The sequence below is a fragment of the Octopus bimaculoides genome, chromosome 1, assembly GCF_001194135.2.
Source record: "Octopus bimaculoides isolate UCB-OBI-ISO-001 chromosome 1, ASM119413v2, whole genome shotgun sequence".
NCBI lineage: Eukaryota > Metazoa > Mollusca > Cephalopoda > Octopoda > Octopodidae > Octopus > Octopus bimaculoides.
The window spans coordinates 54,338,133-54,358,170 of record NC_068981.1 but is presented as its reverse complement, the minus strand read 5'-3'; the positions used below and the strand labels follow the sequence as shown (position 1 = coordinate 54,358,170).

The window sequence follows — 20,038 nt, the reverse complement described above, 5'->3', positions numbered from 1 at the left end:
CAAAGGCTTTGTCCAACTTGTCTTTCCAGGGATTATCTAATATTCCCTATATTTTAAAGCCAGTGTGGTATGAAAGATTTAGCTGCTATGTCTGGCATGCTGAGCAACCATGTAGAGTCTCCCTCCCTTTGACTTGTATGTATATGCATATGAATGGAATTTATTAATATTCTGCGCTTGTTGTTTTTATACTACATACGTTAATGTCGTGTGTTTACATATGCATGCATGCATGTGCACTCACATAATTATGTGGTGAATACTTGGAAATAAAGAAAAACTGAATGCAACAACAACAACTACAACAAATGTGTAAAAAAAATACATCATAAAAGGAAAGTCGAGGAGAAAAAATTGAAAATAAAAACAAGAAAAGGACAGTGAAAGAAAAATAAGATCACAGTAAATGAATAACGAAAAATAAATGAACCTTGAAGAAGAAAAATGCATAATAAAAACATGAAGAAAGTACTAAAATGACAACAATAGCTTTTAATTTCATGGGAGGGTGCCTGATCAGTACAGGGGTGGGTGAGAATGTAGCTTGTTAGAGACCCCTGAAAAAAAAAAATGGCTGGCTTTCAGAGGAAGAAAACCCTCTCAAACGGCAAAGACTCTTCCGCCTGACTACTTTAGTGATTCGGAGTCCCACACTAACTTACATTGGATTGTTGTTGACTGCATGAATAAATAAATATATATAAAGCCACCAGAAAAGGCGAGGTCAGCTGAACGAGTAGAAAGAGAAGTCAGATAAGAGTAAGGGAAAGGGAGCAAAGCAAGGGGCAGGTGTGTATGTAAGTATGTGTGTGTTTGTATGTGCACCCATGTATGTGTGTGCATGTGTGATGTAAACACAAAGCATCTGCAAACACAACAGAGAATTCATTGTTATTTTTTTGTTATGAAAGGAAGAGGGAGTTGGAAAGGATAGAGATTGATGATATTATAAGTTTTGCAAGGGGATGGAAATATACAAACACAAACTCACACACACACACATACACACATATACAAACACAAACGTAGATATATATATACTACAGACACACACACACACACACAGTGGCCCTTTTCACTTTGGACTGAGTTTTTATAAGAATAGCAGGTTGGTTAGTTATTTGACTGAATAGTTTCACTCAGCTTTGAGTAAAAGCGATGATATTTTGACATATTTTTTTTAATTGATTATCAAAATCAAAGTTTCAAATATTTAAACAAAATCCATACACTAAACTTGCAAAAATATTTTTTCCCTCCAAGCATCATTATTAGTGTAATTAATTTAATAAAGTGATTGTAATTCAACACTAAACTTGGTTTTTAAATTAAAAACAAAAATTTAATGAAAAAAAATGCCAGTATTTAAAACATATCAGATTAAACAATTAGATTATAATTATTGACAAATCCATAAAATATAAATGACATCCCAAAATAAAGCCTAGTTCCATAATGAAGAAACCTAAGCTAAATGTTTGGATGTGTGTGCATCTCTGCAAATAGCAAACATGTTTGATACTATTATAAGATACATGTGTAAATGATTGCCATCATTCATTTGTCTGAATTTCAGATATGTAGACATCACTGTTATGAATAAATGTAGAGGCAAAATGGCAAAGTGAACACAGCATTAGACAACCTAATCAGGGGATGTGTGGTTCATAAGTTCAAATCTGTTACAGGAATTTGTGTTTCTCAGCAAAATAAAAATGAATAGTTGAAAATATAAAATGGTTGTTTGGTTAGGAAGTTCACTTTGTAACCATGTGATTTCAAGTTCAGTCCCACTGTGTGGCACCATGAGCAAGTGCCCTGGAGTGGATTTAGTAGATAGAAATTGTGTGGAAGCCTGTCAGAAACGTGCTTGTGCATGCATTTTTGTGTTTGTCTTCCCACCACTTGATAACCAGTGTTGGTTTGTCTGCATCTCTGTAACCTAGCAGTTTGATAAAGGGGATTGATATAATAAGTACTAGACTTTAAAATAATGATAATAATAAGTACTGGGGTCAATTTGTTTGGCTAAACTCTTCAAAGTGATGAACCAGCCGGGCCACAATCCAATGACTGCGGCCAAGTTTATCTGATTGTTAGAAATATGTCCTCAAATCATCTGAGAATATCCAGCATCACACCAAGGTGTTGTCTGTCAGACTGAATGCTTTATAATACATAATTTAGTACATTATTGTTCAATGTTCAAATCCTGTATGGATAAACTTTGCTTTTTATACCTTTTCAAATGTAAAACTGTGATGATGATATTCAAAAGCATAAACTGACCACATCAAACATTAAGATGTATGAGCAAGATGTGACACTCCAACTCATTTAGGAGGGCAGTAATACCAAATAAAAAGGAACTTGGATTGCGATGAGACATCCAGTCCATGTTATTTCTCCTACAACTTTTACAGTAACAATTTCACCCAAGTCAACTCTGATCAAGGTATTCTGGCAATCACTGTCTCATCATTCTTTATTTTCAGACATAACATTCTAGGACTATTATCCAATGTGTCATTCTAATTTTTAAGACAATATGACATGATTAAAGTTTGACTGCTGTTTCTAGCAGGTCGAGTGACCTTATAGAGGTACTGATGCGGCAAGCTTGTTGTAAATCCTAGTTTCTGTTCAAACATGTGCTATGTAACACAATGCAAAACAATAAAATGGAGGAATAATTAAATACAATATAATTTATATTCAATTAATATTACATTTTCTTGCAACTACTATTTATATTTCTCTATTAGACACAATAAAATATAAATACAAAATAATTACATCACAATGTTTTTTCCTGTATTATTCTTCTCAAAATATTTGTACATCTCGGTGACTATCACTAGTCATTGCCAAGTATGTTATTTTTTTAAAACTTGTTCTGCCACACGAAGTTATGAGTATACGATGTAAATAAAGACTTTCTGATCTCGTGTTGCCTCTGTAACCTGTTTTTGCAATCTATGTGTACTTTCTCATCATTGCACACACCAAAATTTATTTTGCCTATTAGTACTAGACGCATCTTAAAAATGATTTGATATGTACAGAGTAAATAACTATTTTAAACTAAGAAAACATAGAATGAAAATGTTACAACTTAGAGCTTGAACTCGCATAGAAATTATAAAAGACTCCTGCAGGAAAACTATATTACAGGTATTCTTTGTAGTCAGTAAAGAAAAATATGTTAATGATAACATAAGTAACAATGTAAGTATGTGTGTGCGTGTGTATGTATGTATCTACCTATCTCTGTAAGTCTAACGAAGAAATTATTTAAACACTCACCTGAGAAGCATTTTACACCTTGGCTGGATGATAATGATTACACATCTCACCAATGTACTACAGGTGTAAAAATGTTTCAAAATAATTGTAGAGATATTAAATAAAGAATGTCATTCATTCCATTTCTTATCATTTCTCTATTTCTATGTGTGCGTGAGCACACGTGCATGTGTGTGTACATAATTTATTCATTTGTGTGTTACTTTTGCTGGCATTAGTGGCCTAGTGGTTAGGGCATTGCACTCATAATTGCAAGATAGTGGTTTTGATTCTCAGACCAGTGGATCATTGTGTTCCTGAGCAAAACACTTTATTTCATGGTTGCAGCAGTTCACTCAGCTGTAGATGAGTAAACCTGTTATAGACCGATGTTCCACTCAAGGAAGCAGGGAATGTAGTCCTGTCTGCTTAGCTGGAGTGACATCATTTGAAAGCTACAACATGAGGAAGTGCATTGTGACCTGTGGCCAATACAGTGATATGAATTCTGTAGATAGGGTCAGAACAGTACTGGAGGATTATTTTTCGTCATGGACAAGTGAATTTTGGAAGAGGGGCCTTGGAAGTCTATCAGATAGATGGAAGAGCATTGTAGAAAATGACAGAGAGTATATTTTAGATTAAAAAGAACTTTGTTAATCTTAATTTTGAAAAATAAAAAAGTTTAAAAAAAACATTATTGATGGGATGACCCAATATATACATATCATCATCATCATTAAGGGTTCAATTTTGATTTCACTTGCCTCAACAGGTCTTTGCAAGCAGGGTTTTGTGTTCAAAGAAGGAAAGGTATGCATAAGTGGGCTGGCTACATGGTAAAGGCCACGGGTTATGGTCTCACTTGTCTTGCCGGGTCTTCTCACGCACAGCATATTTCCAAAGGTCTCGGTTACTAGTCATTGCCATGGTGAGGCCTAATGTTTGAAGGTCATGCTTCACTACCTCATCCCAGGTCTTCCTGGGTCTATCTCTTCCACAGGCTGTGGCACTTTTCCACACAGCTATCTTCATCCATTCTCGCCAAATGACCATCAACCCATGCCAGCATGGAAAACAGACATAAAGTCATGATGAGAATGACAATTATGATACATACATGCACACACTTTTATGCATATATTCTTTTACTTGTTTCAGGGTGGTACCCCTACCATGACTGCTAGGGGTACCATCTTGAACTAAGGGTACTTATTCTATTGGTCAAATTTTACCACAAGTTATCAAGTGGTGAGAGACAAACACAAAGACACACACACACACACATATAGCAAAATACATTTGAAAGGACAACAGAAAACAATATTAGTAATATTTCAAAATATTTGTTCACATAGTTGTTTCAATAACTTATTACACAACTTTACAATAAATCTAATTATATAATTACAAATTAGCATATAAGAATGGCATCATTATGCATTTTTCCAAAAATCTCTGATATGATTCTTTCATGGAATCAAATATTTTGATATATCACTGATATTGTTTACTGCTGTTCTTTCAAATGCATTTTACTCTGTTCATCCACAATAACCTATTCTGCAGTGAATGCAACATTGTACAGGGAAATGCATTTTACATGTGAACTTTCGAAGTCTAATGTAATGTACAATACTGAGCTCTAGTATATCTGGTTATTTGTCAAACTTAAGCACCACACCATAACATTAAATATATACAGTGTCCATTAAATATATACACACAGTGTCCGTTTCCCAAATTTACTCATAATGCATCAATGGTTGGCCTGAAGCTGCTGTAGAAGACACACCCATGGTGTCACACACTAAATCAGAAGCAAAAATTGTGGGGTTGCTAAGTGAAATTCTTGACCACATAGTTATGCTTGCATCAAGCTATACACATGTACATACACACATAAACATTAATATAATCTTGTGTTTCCTCAATGAAAGATGTCACTATGACAAAGATTACACATTAAAACACTGTATAAAATTAAGTTATACATCCTAATCCCACATAGATCCGCTGTGATTACAACTCCCAAGAGATTAATATTTACTGCCAATCCTATGATTAAAATAAATATCCAAGTGTTGGGAAGTTTGTGTATACACCAAGATTATTCATTCAATGTAAGCTGGTTACTTCCAACTATCCTTTCAGCTGCCAGCTGCTAACTTACTTAATAATATTAAGTAAATAATTACAGATAGATTTTCAATAATAATGAAGGAATAAAAATTGAAACTATGTTTAAACAAATACTACATATGTAAGATCCAGGATCCAGAATCCAAGGAAATCTGTGTTGGTCTGTGTCGGCAAAAATTAATCCATTATATACATTAAGTTTATTTTTCTTCTACAAACAGAAGTACATAACAGAAAAGTAAATTTTTTCAGTAAGCTGATTTTTCTCTGATGTGAGTATGTCAACAAATAAGTCATTTTTGTCCTCATGTATTTGACTACCTCCCCACACACCATCCAAGCTACAGTTATTTTTTCATATTTAGGTCAGCAAACAACCTCATATGGTTTATTTCGGTCTTTAATCTAGGCATTTTTAAGAAACTTTATTTTGCATTTGTATACATGAAGGAACATTTAGTTTAGATATTCTACCCAGATCTGATGTGCTTTCTCTTTCATCAATATTTCTTTGATATTAGGTGAAATTAATGCCATGGAATACAGAATATATTTGCTATTTTCAAAAGCTAATTGCATTTAATTTATTTGCTTTGGAGCAAGTCAACCAAAATCACTGCCACAAGAAATTAACTATGATACACAAGATAACAAGACACAAGTATTGTAGATAAAAATTGCATCAGACAGAGCATATCTTCTACTAAAAGATAAAGTAACAAGAGAATAGTATAAAATATGGTATTAAAAATAAGAGAAAAAATAAGATCAAGATAAATAAGCAAAATAACTGATAAGATTGAAGCAGGCAAATTTATACAGATACATATATGTAAATGCATGTAGGTGTGTGTGTATATATATATATATATATATATATATATATATACACACACACGCACACACACACACACACAGATGTTTACAGCTATGCATGCGTGTGTGTGCGTGCATGTTTTTCTTCTGGATTGATACTTTTTTGGGCAATGGGGATGTTTTGAATTTATTTCCAGTAAACAATACACCCTGTAGCTCAGTGGCTTCAACAAGAAAACCAATAGGATAAAAAGACACTAGTCAAAAAATAAGGGTTGGCACCAGGAAAAGCATCCAGCTGAAGAAATACTGCCTCAATAAGTCTTGTCCAACCCATGACAGCATGGGAACTTTGGATGTAAAGATGATCAGGCACAGGCACGTCTATAAAAGTAAGAAGCCCATTTTCAAACTACATGGTGTAAGATTCAATCTTGATACATGACATCATGGACAAGTGTCTTCTACTATACCCAAGGGCTGACCAAAGCCTTGTGAATTAATTTGGTGGACAGAGACTGAAGGAAACTTGTCATGTATGTATATATATATATATGTATGTATATAAAATATCATGTCAAGAGAAAGAGACACAAACACACACATACATGCATATGTGTGTGTGTGCCTCCTTGTTTTGACATAATATTATAGTTGTTAGTATGCATCACCTTCATTCAAGTGGTGTCATGTCATTCATTTTCCACTAATGTCTAAGAGAAAATACTATGTTACTTGGAAACAGAGATGAAGGTTGCTGACAGGAAAGGCATCCAGTCATAGAAAAATTTGACTCAATGAATTTTATGTGATCAATGCTAAAATAATGATGATATACACATACATAAACGCACATATGCATATACATAAATAGAAGCATACACTGTGTGTGTGTGTGTGTGTGTGTGTGTGTGTGTGTGTGTGTGTGTGTGATAGAAAATAATATTTACTGAAAGAAGATATCTTAATGAAATAGAACTCTTAACAAATTTCATGAAGATAATTGTGTGTGTGTGTGTGCGCATGTATGCATGCATGTATGTATATACTAATTAGCTCTAAATGCCGAAGCTAATAAGTATCAAGTAATTGGCTGAAGGTAGCTCAATAGTTGGAATGCACCAACTACTGAAACAACATTAAAAGAAATTGTGATATCCTGTAGTGCTTTCCTATAACATACATGTTCCTATAACATACATGTTTAGACAGAATGCCTGAATGCTGTCATTGGTGTCACACTAATCAACTCTATTCATTGAAAGTTATCTTGAAATGAAAATAACCAAAATGCTTGAGGGCACTTCATAAATTTAACAAGCCAGTTTCAATCTCATTGGGAGTGCCATTTTACAATGAGGCATTTATTTTACAGCAAAAATCAACATTGAAAGAATTTTTTACTAAGACATTTTTTAAAATTTATTCAGTCTATATAGAACCAAGCAAGTTCTTCCTTAAATTCCAAAATTTTTTAGTAGATTTTTTGGATTCCTTGTTTCTAAACTTAATTCTTTATGTGTATCTAAGGATGAACAAGAAAATGAACAAATATAGAACAGAGGCCCGTGAAGGTATGATACAAAAATCAATATAATTATTTTTTCTCATACAATTTCAAAATGGTTACTTGAGACATTTGACATCTCTCACCTCTCCATATTATGATTTAAAAAAAAAAATTAGTTAGTTTAAGTAAAACCTGAAGGGGAATTAACAGATGTAATTGTCACGAATGTGATACAAGTGAATTCAAAGATGCAGTTTTCAATAGCATCTTTTACATTTTTCAGTCATTGAACTGTGGCTATGCTGAAGTATCACATTGAGGGGTTAGTCAAAGAAATTGACCCCAGTACTTATTATTTAAGTCTGGTATTTATTCTATTAGTATCCTTTTGATTAACTGCTAAGTTACAGGAACAGAAACCAATACCAACTGTCAAGCAATAGTAGGGGATAAATGCAAACACACACACACACACACACCTTTCAATTTCCATCTACCAAATCCACTCACAAGATTTTGGTTGGCTGGGGCTGAAGTCTACTTCAGCCCCAGACACTTGCCCAAGGTGCCATGTAGTGGTACTGAACTTGAGACCATGTGGTTGGGAAGCAAACTTCTTATCACACGATCATGCCTGCACCTACATTTATAATAATAATATTTCAAAGGCAAGCAAATAATTTAAAACTAGTATAACAATGACAGCTATAAAGGTTTTGCTTTTCATAATGTTAATAATATTTTGAAAATGATCTTGACTTGTTTGGGAAAATAAGAATAGTACTAATGTGTTGTTATGATGGTAGAAATAAAATGAGTATTCTGAAATCATCATCATCATATTCTTAAATATAATTCTAAAAAAAAAAAATCTGACAAAACAATCCAATTAATATCAGCAGCAGATTTAATTAATTGTTTCACCAAAGCAATAAAGTTAATTATTATGTTGAACCAATGGAGGAGCTTTCCATGGCCACTCGACCTGCTAGAAATAGCAGTTAAATCTTTCTCAAACTTACGATCTGAAAACGACAAACACATCAGATAATGTAGTTCTAGATACATTATCTATTTAAATAAAAATAGAATGCTCATAGCTAACATACTTTTTAAAATAAGACTGCTGAAGCAGGGCTAATTTAGTGCTAACAAGTAACATCAAGAACAACAATAATTAAGTTGTACTAAGATGAAAGTTTATTTAGTACTAAAATGTTTATCTTTTTACTATCAAAAGAAGAATGAAAAAAGTTCCCAGACTAGTTATGTTTAATAAAAAATAACTTATTTACCTAAGTTTTAACATCATCTCCTTTGATATAGTCACCTTGTGCAGCAATGCACAGTTCCCAGTGTTCTTGCCACTTTTGGAATCCAGCCTGGGAGTCATTTTCTGTAAGTGAGTCAAGGACCTTCTGTGATTCACTCTGGATCTCAACAACAGTGTTAAAATAGTGACCTTTGAGCTGAATTTTCATCTATATGTAGTCTAAGATATACAGCTGATTTTTAAAAAATTAAGATGGTCATGACTGAAATGCCTTTGATCGTAGGCCTATTTTTTGAGGGCTGGTTAGAGGTGTAGGCAAGTGGATTGTTGATGTATAAGATAAAGAATGTGGATAACAAAACTGAACATTGACAAACATATATGAACTGCTTACTAATCTAAGAGACAAGAGATGGATGGAGCCTACAGGCAAGCAGGTTTGACAAGAGATTTGCAAGCCAGACATCACTGAAAGATTTGCTGATGTCAAGGACAACCACAGTGTTCCACCAAACTTCTCAAGAGTAAGTCCCACTGCTGAGTGTCATAGAAGAGTAGGTTTCTTGTAGATATGACTTTACGAAAGCCTTACAAGTGATCACTAAGAGATTCAAGGTGGTGGAGAAGGTTGATGTTTATACCAAGTTCTTCACTTTTAAAATACTGAAAGTGAGCACAAAAGTATGAAAGCTGGCAAATAGTAGAATAGTTACCTTTTGGGGCATGAGGGATACTGTAACATGGGGAGGGAGAGAGAGGAATCTGGTGAGGAGATAGGGGCTAACTCTGGGGTTTATTGTTTAAAAGAATTCAAAGAGATACTGTCTGGGCTAGTGGCCCTATTGGTTTGAAGAAATCAGATGCTTTCACATTTGGTTTATATGTGTACATAGAGATGAGTCTGGTGAAATGAAAAGGAAAGTCTTGGAGGAAATTTCCCTAGTGTGTACAATGTGTACTTAAGTGTAAAGTGGGTAGCAAATATAGTGTCTTTATCATGGGAATATTACTTACAGAACCACCATAGTTGAGAAATGGAGGAAACATGGATTCCATAAAGTTAGTAGAGAACTTTTGGTAAAGCATCAAAAAGATTCGCTGTAAGTTGGAATGTGGGGGAGATTGCAACCTGTGTAATGCACAGAGGAATACATCACAGTATGGACAGTTTTGTATGATATGTGGTACTGGATAAAAGCTATCAAGTTTGTATGGGGTGGTTGATTTGCTCCAAGTGGCCTAGGCAGTATTTTTAACCCAAACTGCTGCAGTGAAGTTATGGCTAAACCACTTAGGAGGTCTTGGGGATATGAGTTTTGGTTGTGTATAGGATGTGGAAGGACAAGCCTAAGAGGATGAGTTCATATGGCTGCCCCTGATAGTTCAGGAGTGATGTGTTTGAGTGTATGCTGCCAGTGATAGCAAGGAGCTGTCAGAGCTCCTACCAGTCAGCTGGCTTGAACTACTAGAGTTCAGGAGATGGAAGGCACTTCATAGGATGTGCCTGTGTTAATCACACTGAGACAGTGATCATATGATCCAATAAGTGCAAAGACTGTAGAGATTGGATTTGGAAGTGAGAAAGAGAACAAGTATACTTGGAGTGTCAGTATGTTGGTCAAGGATGTGGGTTAGTGATGAATCAAGTTGATGTAAAGAGTTGAGAATTGTGAGGATTGGGAAACATTCAGTTTCTGCATCAGCGGCATCAATAATGTGACAAGTGCAAGAGTCAAAAGTGATGAAGTGACACAGATAACCTTGATATATTAAGAAATATGATGAAAACATTTTGGTGGTTGATGAGAGATATAGAAAGTAGATGTACCTGGAGAAAGGGAGCCTAAGAGCCAGAGTAACAGGAAATTTTTGTTGATGATATCCCAGTGAAAGAGGTGAGTAGATGGAGAGAGAAGAATCTACATATGTGCAAACACCATATTTTGAAGTAAAATTTGAAGAGAGTTTAGTCTTGACAACAGATGTGAACTATAGGTTAAAAGAGAAGGGATGAGAGATTTATGTCACAAAGAGGAATACAATATGTAGTTTACATGTTAGTAAGAAGTGAAATGTAGTGGGGAGGGGGGGAGGTTTTCTCAGAATCCATAGATTTTTTTTTTAAAGAAGAGGGGAAAATTATTGAGCAAATTTAGTTTCCAACATGTAAGGAAGGATGCATAGCTAGTTGGTGCATCTTGAAGTCAAAATAACCCTGCCCTTGTCAAGACCGAAGTTTGAATTCTTGCAACAGGGCAAACTCTAAATAAAGGCACACATGGTGAGAAGGTGGTGTTAATCTGAGTAGGTGATGTGCCAACACCATAAAACTGATTACAAGAATTTGCAGTCATTTGGTTAGTCAAACAAGAAGAAATGGTACCTAATTACACACACACACACACACACTTGCACATACAGACACACACATATACATATACAAGAATATTCACTATAATTAAAACCTTTCTTTATATTTGGAAATGTGCAAATCTTCTTATTCATACATATATGAAAGAAGATAACAACAAAATGTTTTGAAGACCACAGAAATGATTTTATTGAGGCAAAGCAAACCTAAAAAAGAGTGGGGTGAAATTATATTTTAAACAACACTAAAAAAAATCTACCAGTAATCAAAGCTTGTGAAATTAAATATGTCTGTGTGTGTGTGCGTGCACATGTGTGTGTGTGCATGTACACACACATACATATATATGCCTACATCAAGCTTCTTTTCAGTCCCCATCTACCAAATCCACTCACAAGCTATAGTCAACCTGAAGCTATAATAAAAGACACATGCCCTCAGTGCTGAGCAGTGGGACTGAACCTGAAACTATATGGTTATGAAGCAAACTTCTGAACCACAAAATAATGTCTGCACACACAAACACACACGTGCATGTAAAAAACATATATACAAGCATATGTAAATGTGTGTGTGTGTATGTGTATATAAAAATAAATATTTATATGTGTATGTATAAATATATTTAAGCACACAGAGCTACACAAATACTGAGAGAGAAAGAGAGTGAGAAAAAGAGAGAGACAGAATGAGAGAGAGAGATAGTTAAAAGATGGGACTAACAGGAAAAGTTAGAGGCTAAGACAGAATTGATCAGTGAAAAGGAGATTACATGCCTTGAGAGAAGAATACTTCTAACAAAAGGAACTATGCCTTAACCCAGCGGGAAGTAGCTTCCGCATTGTAACTGCTCTGCCTAGAACACTAACTGGTTATCTGATCAAGGTAGAAGAGTGATTGTTTACAAAGTTGACAGAACAATTACAGACATCTTATTAAATAGTTCATATGAAGTATAAAGAAATATGTGGGTGCTTGGGACATAAGTTGCTGTATATGAATGAGTCTCACTTAAGATGATCTCAATGTGCGTGTGTGTGAGTGTGTGTCTACACAGTGTCTATAATCAAACGATCAGTGTATATACTTTGGTAGTGTTTGTGTTTACATGCAATAATGAATACAAGTAATGTTTGTGTGTTGTTGATCATAAGTGAATGCTCATATAAGCACTCATTGTAATGAATGTATACACACAAAAGTGGATAAGTGTACACTTGAGGTTAATATGTATTTATTAAGCTTAGAGTATTTGCATAACAGTATGTACATAGTGCCTTTAAATGGATGCTTCAGGCTATGAATATGGATGGTTCAGGCTGTGTATATGGATAATACAGGCATTTACTTAGACGCAAAACCTGGATGACTCATAATATGTGAATGCTGCAATTTGATACCTGGATATCTTGGAATAGGACATATTGATTATTTGCTGTAAAAAAAAAAAGAAGGAATGAAATAGCTACATAAAGAAAACCAAACCAACAAGTGAACCTCTATGTGGTCACTCATCCTGCAAGAAATAGAAACCAAATCACACATTACTGCCTTAAACTACTAATATAGAAATGAAGCTACTAATATAAATGATAGAGTTGGTACAGCTCCAACACATAAGATCATAGACCTGCTCAATCAAATTTGATCTTGCTATAAACAACAATATAGTAATTTTAAGCAAAGTTAACTTCTAAACTACAGAAAAAAAATGCACAAGTTCATTATTGTCTTTTGAACAGTATTTGGATTGGTTGAGATAACATTGATCTATGTAGGAGGAATACGATGATGATGATGCTGGTGAGTGATAATGCCACAATTTTCACAAAAGACATGCTTAACATGCATCACATCTATAACATTGAAAAAAATTGCACATTACTGATTTAGTGAAGCATTAATTCTGTTGTAGAAACCTTGGGAATTTAACATCTCCCCTATTTTTCCCTCTTCCCTACCATCCTATCCTATCATATTTACATCTCATCTGTTTCATACTTTTAGAAACAGTCACCAGGAAAAGAATGCAAGCTACATAGAATAGAGCAAACTCATTAGTCTTGCAGGTGACATGACACCTCCCTTGTGCTGATGCCACAATAAAATGTATTCAGTATATCCGGCAAAGTGATTGGTGATCAAATAAATTTGATCACATTAAGAATGTGACAACCTCTCTAATTAATGCTAATGTTATTGACAAAACAAATTCACTATACTCCAAAGTAGTTAGCATCCAGTTGTAAAAACTACAAAAAAAACAGAATGTATTAGCAAACTCTGGTCCTCCAACATGTCTAGTGAGCAATAACTGTAAATAAGAACTAAATTGGACCACAGCAACCTGACCAACTTGTACCAGTATGGAAAATGAGTACAAGATGATGATGGTGATGACAACAACAATGATTTACATTAAAATAGAGGATTGACTGATAAGCGCAAAGATGCATCAGTCACCATAAAGCTATGCATGTATGCATCTTAGAGAAAACTTAAATTAGCTTATTTGTTGAATAACAATGTAATATGAATGTAATAGATTACATACATAAATAAACCCTCTAATAATTCTCACAAGCAAGTAATATTTCCTAAACAAGTGTTACCTTCACAGAAGTTATATTTTGCTTATATTTAAATGAAGTAAATATGATTATGATAAATGTATTCAATTGCCCAAAATATCCTGCTAGTTAACAATTTGTAGTTAAAAGACAAAATGCTACATCTATTCTCCAAAATGTAGTGTAGGATTAATGTTATTATTTCTATTTATACCAGAATAAACAGTAATGATAAGCAAGTTCTGCATAATAAGGACCTGATGCTTCAAAACTTTGCTTCTAATAGATATATATATTTAATGAATATATATATATATATCAATTGAGAAACTTTTTGCAAAATATGCTTTGCTTCTTGCTTCAGCAGCTAACTACAGTGATTCCCAGATTACCAGCTTCTTGAATGTAATCAAGTGTTCACTGTTTTCCTGTGCCACCTATGTCCAAGAGAAAGAAATATTCTTGGTGGCCAGATGTTTTCAGGGCAGCTGAGTTTATTTAGCAAATCCAGGATATCAATAACACCCAATGTGAGTTGATGATGGCCACTGCTGAGCAGCTCAAAGTGACAGAGCCTACTTTCAGATATGGTGCATGAAGACATCAGGTACAAGTTGTACATGATGAGGAGAGGGCAGTTCATACTGAATGAGACCAAACAGAACCATGTGACTTCCTAACTCACTGGATTTGACCCTTATCAACAGCTGCATCTGGAATGTTATTAGGGTGAAGGGAACCAGCTAACATCCCCATGATGCCAAAAATGCTGCCACCATATATCATCCAAGGTTACTATCATGGGAGTAGCAATAGAAGCCACCTCCTCATGACATGCAGTAGCTTGCATTGATGCATTGGATTCATCATTAGGATTGGGGACTGTTTAATTAATTGAAAATTAATTGAATGGCTTGTTTCTTCAATCTATCTAGTTGTATATGTGCTGTTTTTCTGGGAGTGCTGTCCTTTCTATTTGGAGCCTGCTTTTCTGTGAGCTTTGTTTTGTTCTTCGTTGTCTGGCATACCTTGTATGTTTACATCAAATATTTAAACATTACCGACTCTCTCTCTCTCTCTCTCTTTCTCTACTCTTCATTTCATTGTGTGCATGACTGTGTGATTAAGAAGTTCGTTTTTGCAAGTGATTTCAAGGTTGGTCAATACCTTATGAGTAGGTTTTGGGGGACAGAAACAACACGGAAGCCCAGTTCATATATATCAGGTTGAGTCCAAAGTAAGCAACATTTTGAACCATGAAGAATTTGTACTAGATTTTTGCAGAGTTTTGAACTTTTCTAAACATTCTTTTGCAATTGTCTAATAATACAAACATAGACTTGACCAAATGCATCAAGGGGAGACCTGAGCTTTGAAGATCATGAGTGTAGTGAACACCCATCAGTCATCGATGACGGTCAATTAAAGACCATCATTGAGAAAGATCCACATAAAACCACTCAAGAACTGGCAAAAGAACTTCACGTTAACCAGAAAACTGCCTGCAACCATTTGCATGTGATCAGAAAATCAAAAAACTTCAGCAAATGGGTACCATAAGATTTGAATGAAAATCAGAAAATGCACAGGTATGAAATTTGCTCATCGCTTCTTCTCTGTAACCAGACCGATCCATTTCTGAACCGTATTTTAACTTGCAATGAAAAGAGGATTCTCTACAATAATAAAAAAATGTTCTTCGCAGTGGTTGGATGGAAATGAAGCACTGGAAACTTTCCCTAAACCCAAGCTCTTCAAAAAGAAGGTTATGGTGACTGTTTGTTGATGTACTGCTGGACTCATCCATTATAACTTCTTAAAACCTAGAAAAACCATTACTGCAGAAACATATTGCCATGAAATTGCCAAAATTAATGAAAAACTGCTACTCCTCCCTCCCAGACTGGTCAACAGAAGAGGGCCAATCATTTTTCATGACAGTGCTCGACCATACGTTTCATTAATGATGCTCCAGAAGTTGAAAGAACTTGGCTATGAAGTTCTTTCCCACCCAGCTTATTCCCCAGACCTTTCTCCTACTGGCTACCACTTTTTCAAGCACCTTGATAGTTTCCTGTCAGAGGAGTTAAAAAATCAAACCAATGCTGAAAGTACATTCAAAAAGCCCATCAGCTCCAGATTTTAATGTTACTGGAATAAACAAATTTGTAACTCATTGGCAAAAATGTGCTGGATGAATAAAATTTCCACATTGTTGTAATATATTGTGATGAATTTAATGTTTTCAAATGTTGTTTACTTTTTTACTCAGCCTGGTGTGTGTGTGTGTGTGGGGTGGGGGTGCGTGTGGGGGTGCGCGTGCGAAAGGGAGCATGGCCTAGTGGTTAGGGTGTTGTACTCACAACTGCAAGATCGTAGTTTCAATTCCTTGGCAGGGTGGTGTGTTGTGTTCTTGAGCAAAACACATCATCGCACATTACTCTGCAATCACTTCAACACCTGGTATGTGGTACACCATGCACCTGTTCAGGCAACATGGATTTGATGGAGAGAGTGAGCTAATGTACAGTGCATATATTTGATCACTATAAAACAAATCATTTGTGCAGATCATTTGGCAAAAGCTAAACACTCATACATCATTTTCAACAAGAGAGACCAGCATATATATATATATATATATATATATATATATATATATATATATATATATAATGTGTGTGTGTTTGTGTGTGTGTGCATGCGCATGTGTATACACGTGTATGTATGTTTGTTTGATTGGTACTGACTGTATAGTAGTGACATTTGCATAAACAATATGACTTGCAGTTTGGCAGTTTTACAGTCAAGGACCAGAGGAATATAGTGCCTAATTCTAAAATAAGGGTTGGCTTCATGAAGGACAATTGGCTGGAGAATACTTCCTAAAAAGATTCATCCAACCCATGCCAGCAAGGAAAAAGCAGACATAAAAATTATGATGATGACGATGATGTGTATGAGTGTATACATACATAGACCAATATATATTTATATACGTATGTTTATACACTTATACGCACATGTGGGTAGATAGAAAAACAGACAGATAATTCATATGCTCTTAAAATTCTAAATTTAAAACTCATTGCAATTTTCTTCAAACACACAAAAAAATACTTTTAGCTTTTTATATCAGCACATTTTTTTTTTCTTTACCATCTATATTCTCCTGCCAACTGTGAAGAAAAGAAAATGTAAAGCATAAAGGCAGTCATTGTTAGGTTAAACTTGTCTATCAAATACATATAACATGCATTAATAACTGAATATGTGTTTGTGAATGTTTGTGAGTTTCTAAGACAAGATGAATAGCAATTTGATGACTGATAACAGAGAAAAAGCAGTTGTTAATTTGTATTAGCTTTGATTGTGAATATATTTGTGCCTGGTACAAATTGCTATTAAGCTAATTGGTTCTTCAAAATCCTTTGGGAATAATTTACGACTATTGTTCTATTTGGTTGTTTTTATGCAACACTGCTTTCCATATTTCTACAAGCACAATACCATATGATGTGTGTATCTCATGCAAGTGAAAGCAAAAAGTCATTGGAATCCTTGAAAACAAAAAAAAACAAAAAAACAAAAAACAAACCAGTCTTGACAAGTATTAATGATAAATTGCTATCATATTATAATTTCACATCATCACAATTGTAGAGATATTTTGATAGACTAGGTTCTCAATTAGAAGGACATCTCACAATAGCCAACCATTTAAAATAAATAATGAATAGATAAAAAGGTGCAGATGTGGCTGTGTGTTAAGAAGTTTACTTCTTAACCACATGGTTCAGGGTTCAGCTCCACTGTGTGGAACCTTGGGTAAATGTCTTTGACTATAAGGCCAGGCTGACCAAAGCCTTGTAAGTGGATTTGGTAAGACAGAAATTGAAGCAAGCATGCACAAAGTATGTATGTATGTATATATATATCTACTTGTGTGTGAGTTTGTGCTCGTCTCCCCACCACCACATGACAACCAGTGTTGGTTTGTTTACATTACTGTAACTTAGTAGTTCCACAAAAGAGACTGATAGAATAAGTACCAGACTTTAAAAAAATAAGTACTGGGATCAATGACAAAACCCTTCAAGACAGTGTCCCAGCATGGGCACAGTCCAATGACTGAAACAAGTAAAAGATAAAGTGAGAGGAGATGAAGTGGGTCAACAACCAACAAGAAAGCTTCTATGTGGTCTTTCATTTTGGTAGAAATATCAGCCAAATTTCCTTTAGATCATATTGTCTTAAAAATGGAAGGATACAACCAGAGCAATTTTGAATCATGTTGTTCTGAGTATACAAAAAGACTTGATGATCACAACTAGAATGTCTTTCATGGTTGGTCCTCTTGATGAGAGCTGACCAGGAGATAACTATAAAAAGTAAAGTATGAACACTCTATAGACAAACTATATGAAGGAACAAATTCAAAGCAGCACACAGCTGGATATAAAGTGGCATCAATGAATATTTTTAACTTGGTTCCATACATGTCTAATGAGTATCATTATGTCTGGTACTTTACTATCAACCCCAAGAGGTAATGTTGACCATGGCAGCATTCAAACTCAGAAAATATAATGCCAGGAATTCTAACATAGACGCAAGGACTCAAATTTCAGAGAGGAGTTTTGTCAATTATATTAACCCTAGTCATCAGTGATATTTCAATAATGCATAGTCTGAATCAAGATCTGAAAAGTTCAGCAAGCATTATCTCCATATGCTCTGTTTAAATACGAATGGGTTAATGTAATTCTCTAAAAAGAAAACTGAATAACAGTAGTTGTTTCGTTTTCCTTGATATTGTTCATATCTTATAACATTTTGCTGATCAACAAAATATTGTGTTATACACATCACAACTGTTCAAACTATAAAATCTAGGAAAAGTGATTGAGAAAATTTATAATCAAAGGTATACTAGTAACAATCACCCCATCTTTTTAGCTTTTTTTTTTTTGTTTATCATTATCCAATGTCTTGTTTCTTTTTGAAAAAAGCCAGGCACAAGTATGGCTGTATGGTTAAGAATATTGCTTCTCAACCATGTGGTCTTGGGTTCAGTCCCGCTGCATGACACCTTGGGCAAGTATCTTCTACTATAGACTTGGGCCAACTATGAATAGAGTTGGTAGATGGAAACTGAAACAAGCCAACTATATGTGTGTGCGTGTGTGTGTACCCTTGGCTAGACATTATGTGATGGTTGCAAACGAGAATCAGCAAATGAGTTGTTCATGTTCAGTATTCCATTAAAAACATTTTTATCTATGAGAAAATAATATACTTTACTTGGAAACAGTTGAGGGTTGGCAGCAGGGAGAGCATCCTGCCTTAGAAAAGTTGCCTCAACAAATTCCTTTTGACTCATACAAGCATGGAAAAGGGCCCATTAAATGACAATGATAATGATGATGATATTTTAACTCCTATTTAATACCATTTAGGTAGGTTTTCCTAGCAAATCGGGTAACCGCATAGAGGTGGATTCTTGGTTTAATTCATGCAACAGTAGTAATTTCAGTTATTACTGCAAATATCACAACCACTAATTGATTATACAACCTTGACAATAATATTAGTTATAATCAATGACATGTCTAACAGCAGTACATCATCTACTTCAGCAGCATATAATGTGGTCACATCTGGCCAACAATACTAACATATGCACCAATGTTACATTGCTTTGCACAGAGATCATCTCTACTAAATCCTAAGTTTAATCTACATCACTGTTTACTCAAATAATCTTATAGACAAACTGGTTGCCAATCAATTGATCCTCTTATCAACTAATCCTTATAACGATTACTTAGACAATTTGGCTACCAACATGATAATGTTACAAATTTTTGTTTATATCAAAATAAAATACTTGGTTCCAAATGAAAACCAAGAACAGGATTTTATCATTTATTTCATGCCAATAAGAATATAAAGCTAGCTACATCTTTTGATCAATAAAAATCTTTCCTCTCTCTCTCTCTGTATATATATATCCAGTGTCTCTGGATTTAATTATCCCTTAGAGGTATTAAACCTCTCTAACTGATACC

The 20,038-nt window shown here is 34.6% G+C and overlaps 1 protein-coding gene across 3 annotated transcripts in view; it reads right to left on the bottom strand.

Annotated features, from left to right (window-relative positions):
• LOC106876273 (serine-rich adhesin for platelets) overlaps window positions 1-20,038 on the bottom strand; it is a 141,872-nt gene that overhangs the window by 104,300 nt on the left and 17,534 nt on the right. The window lies entirely within an intron of this gene.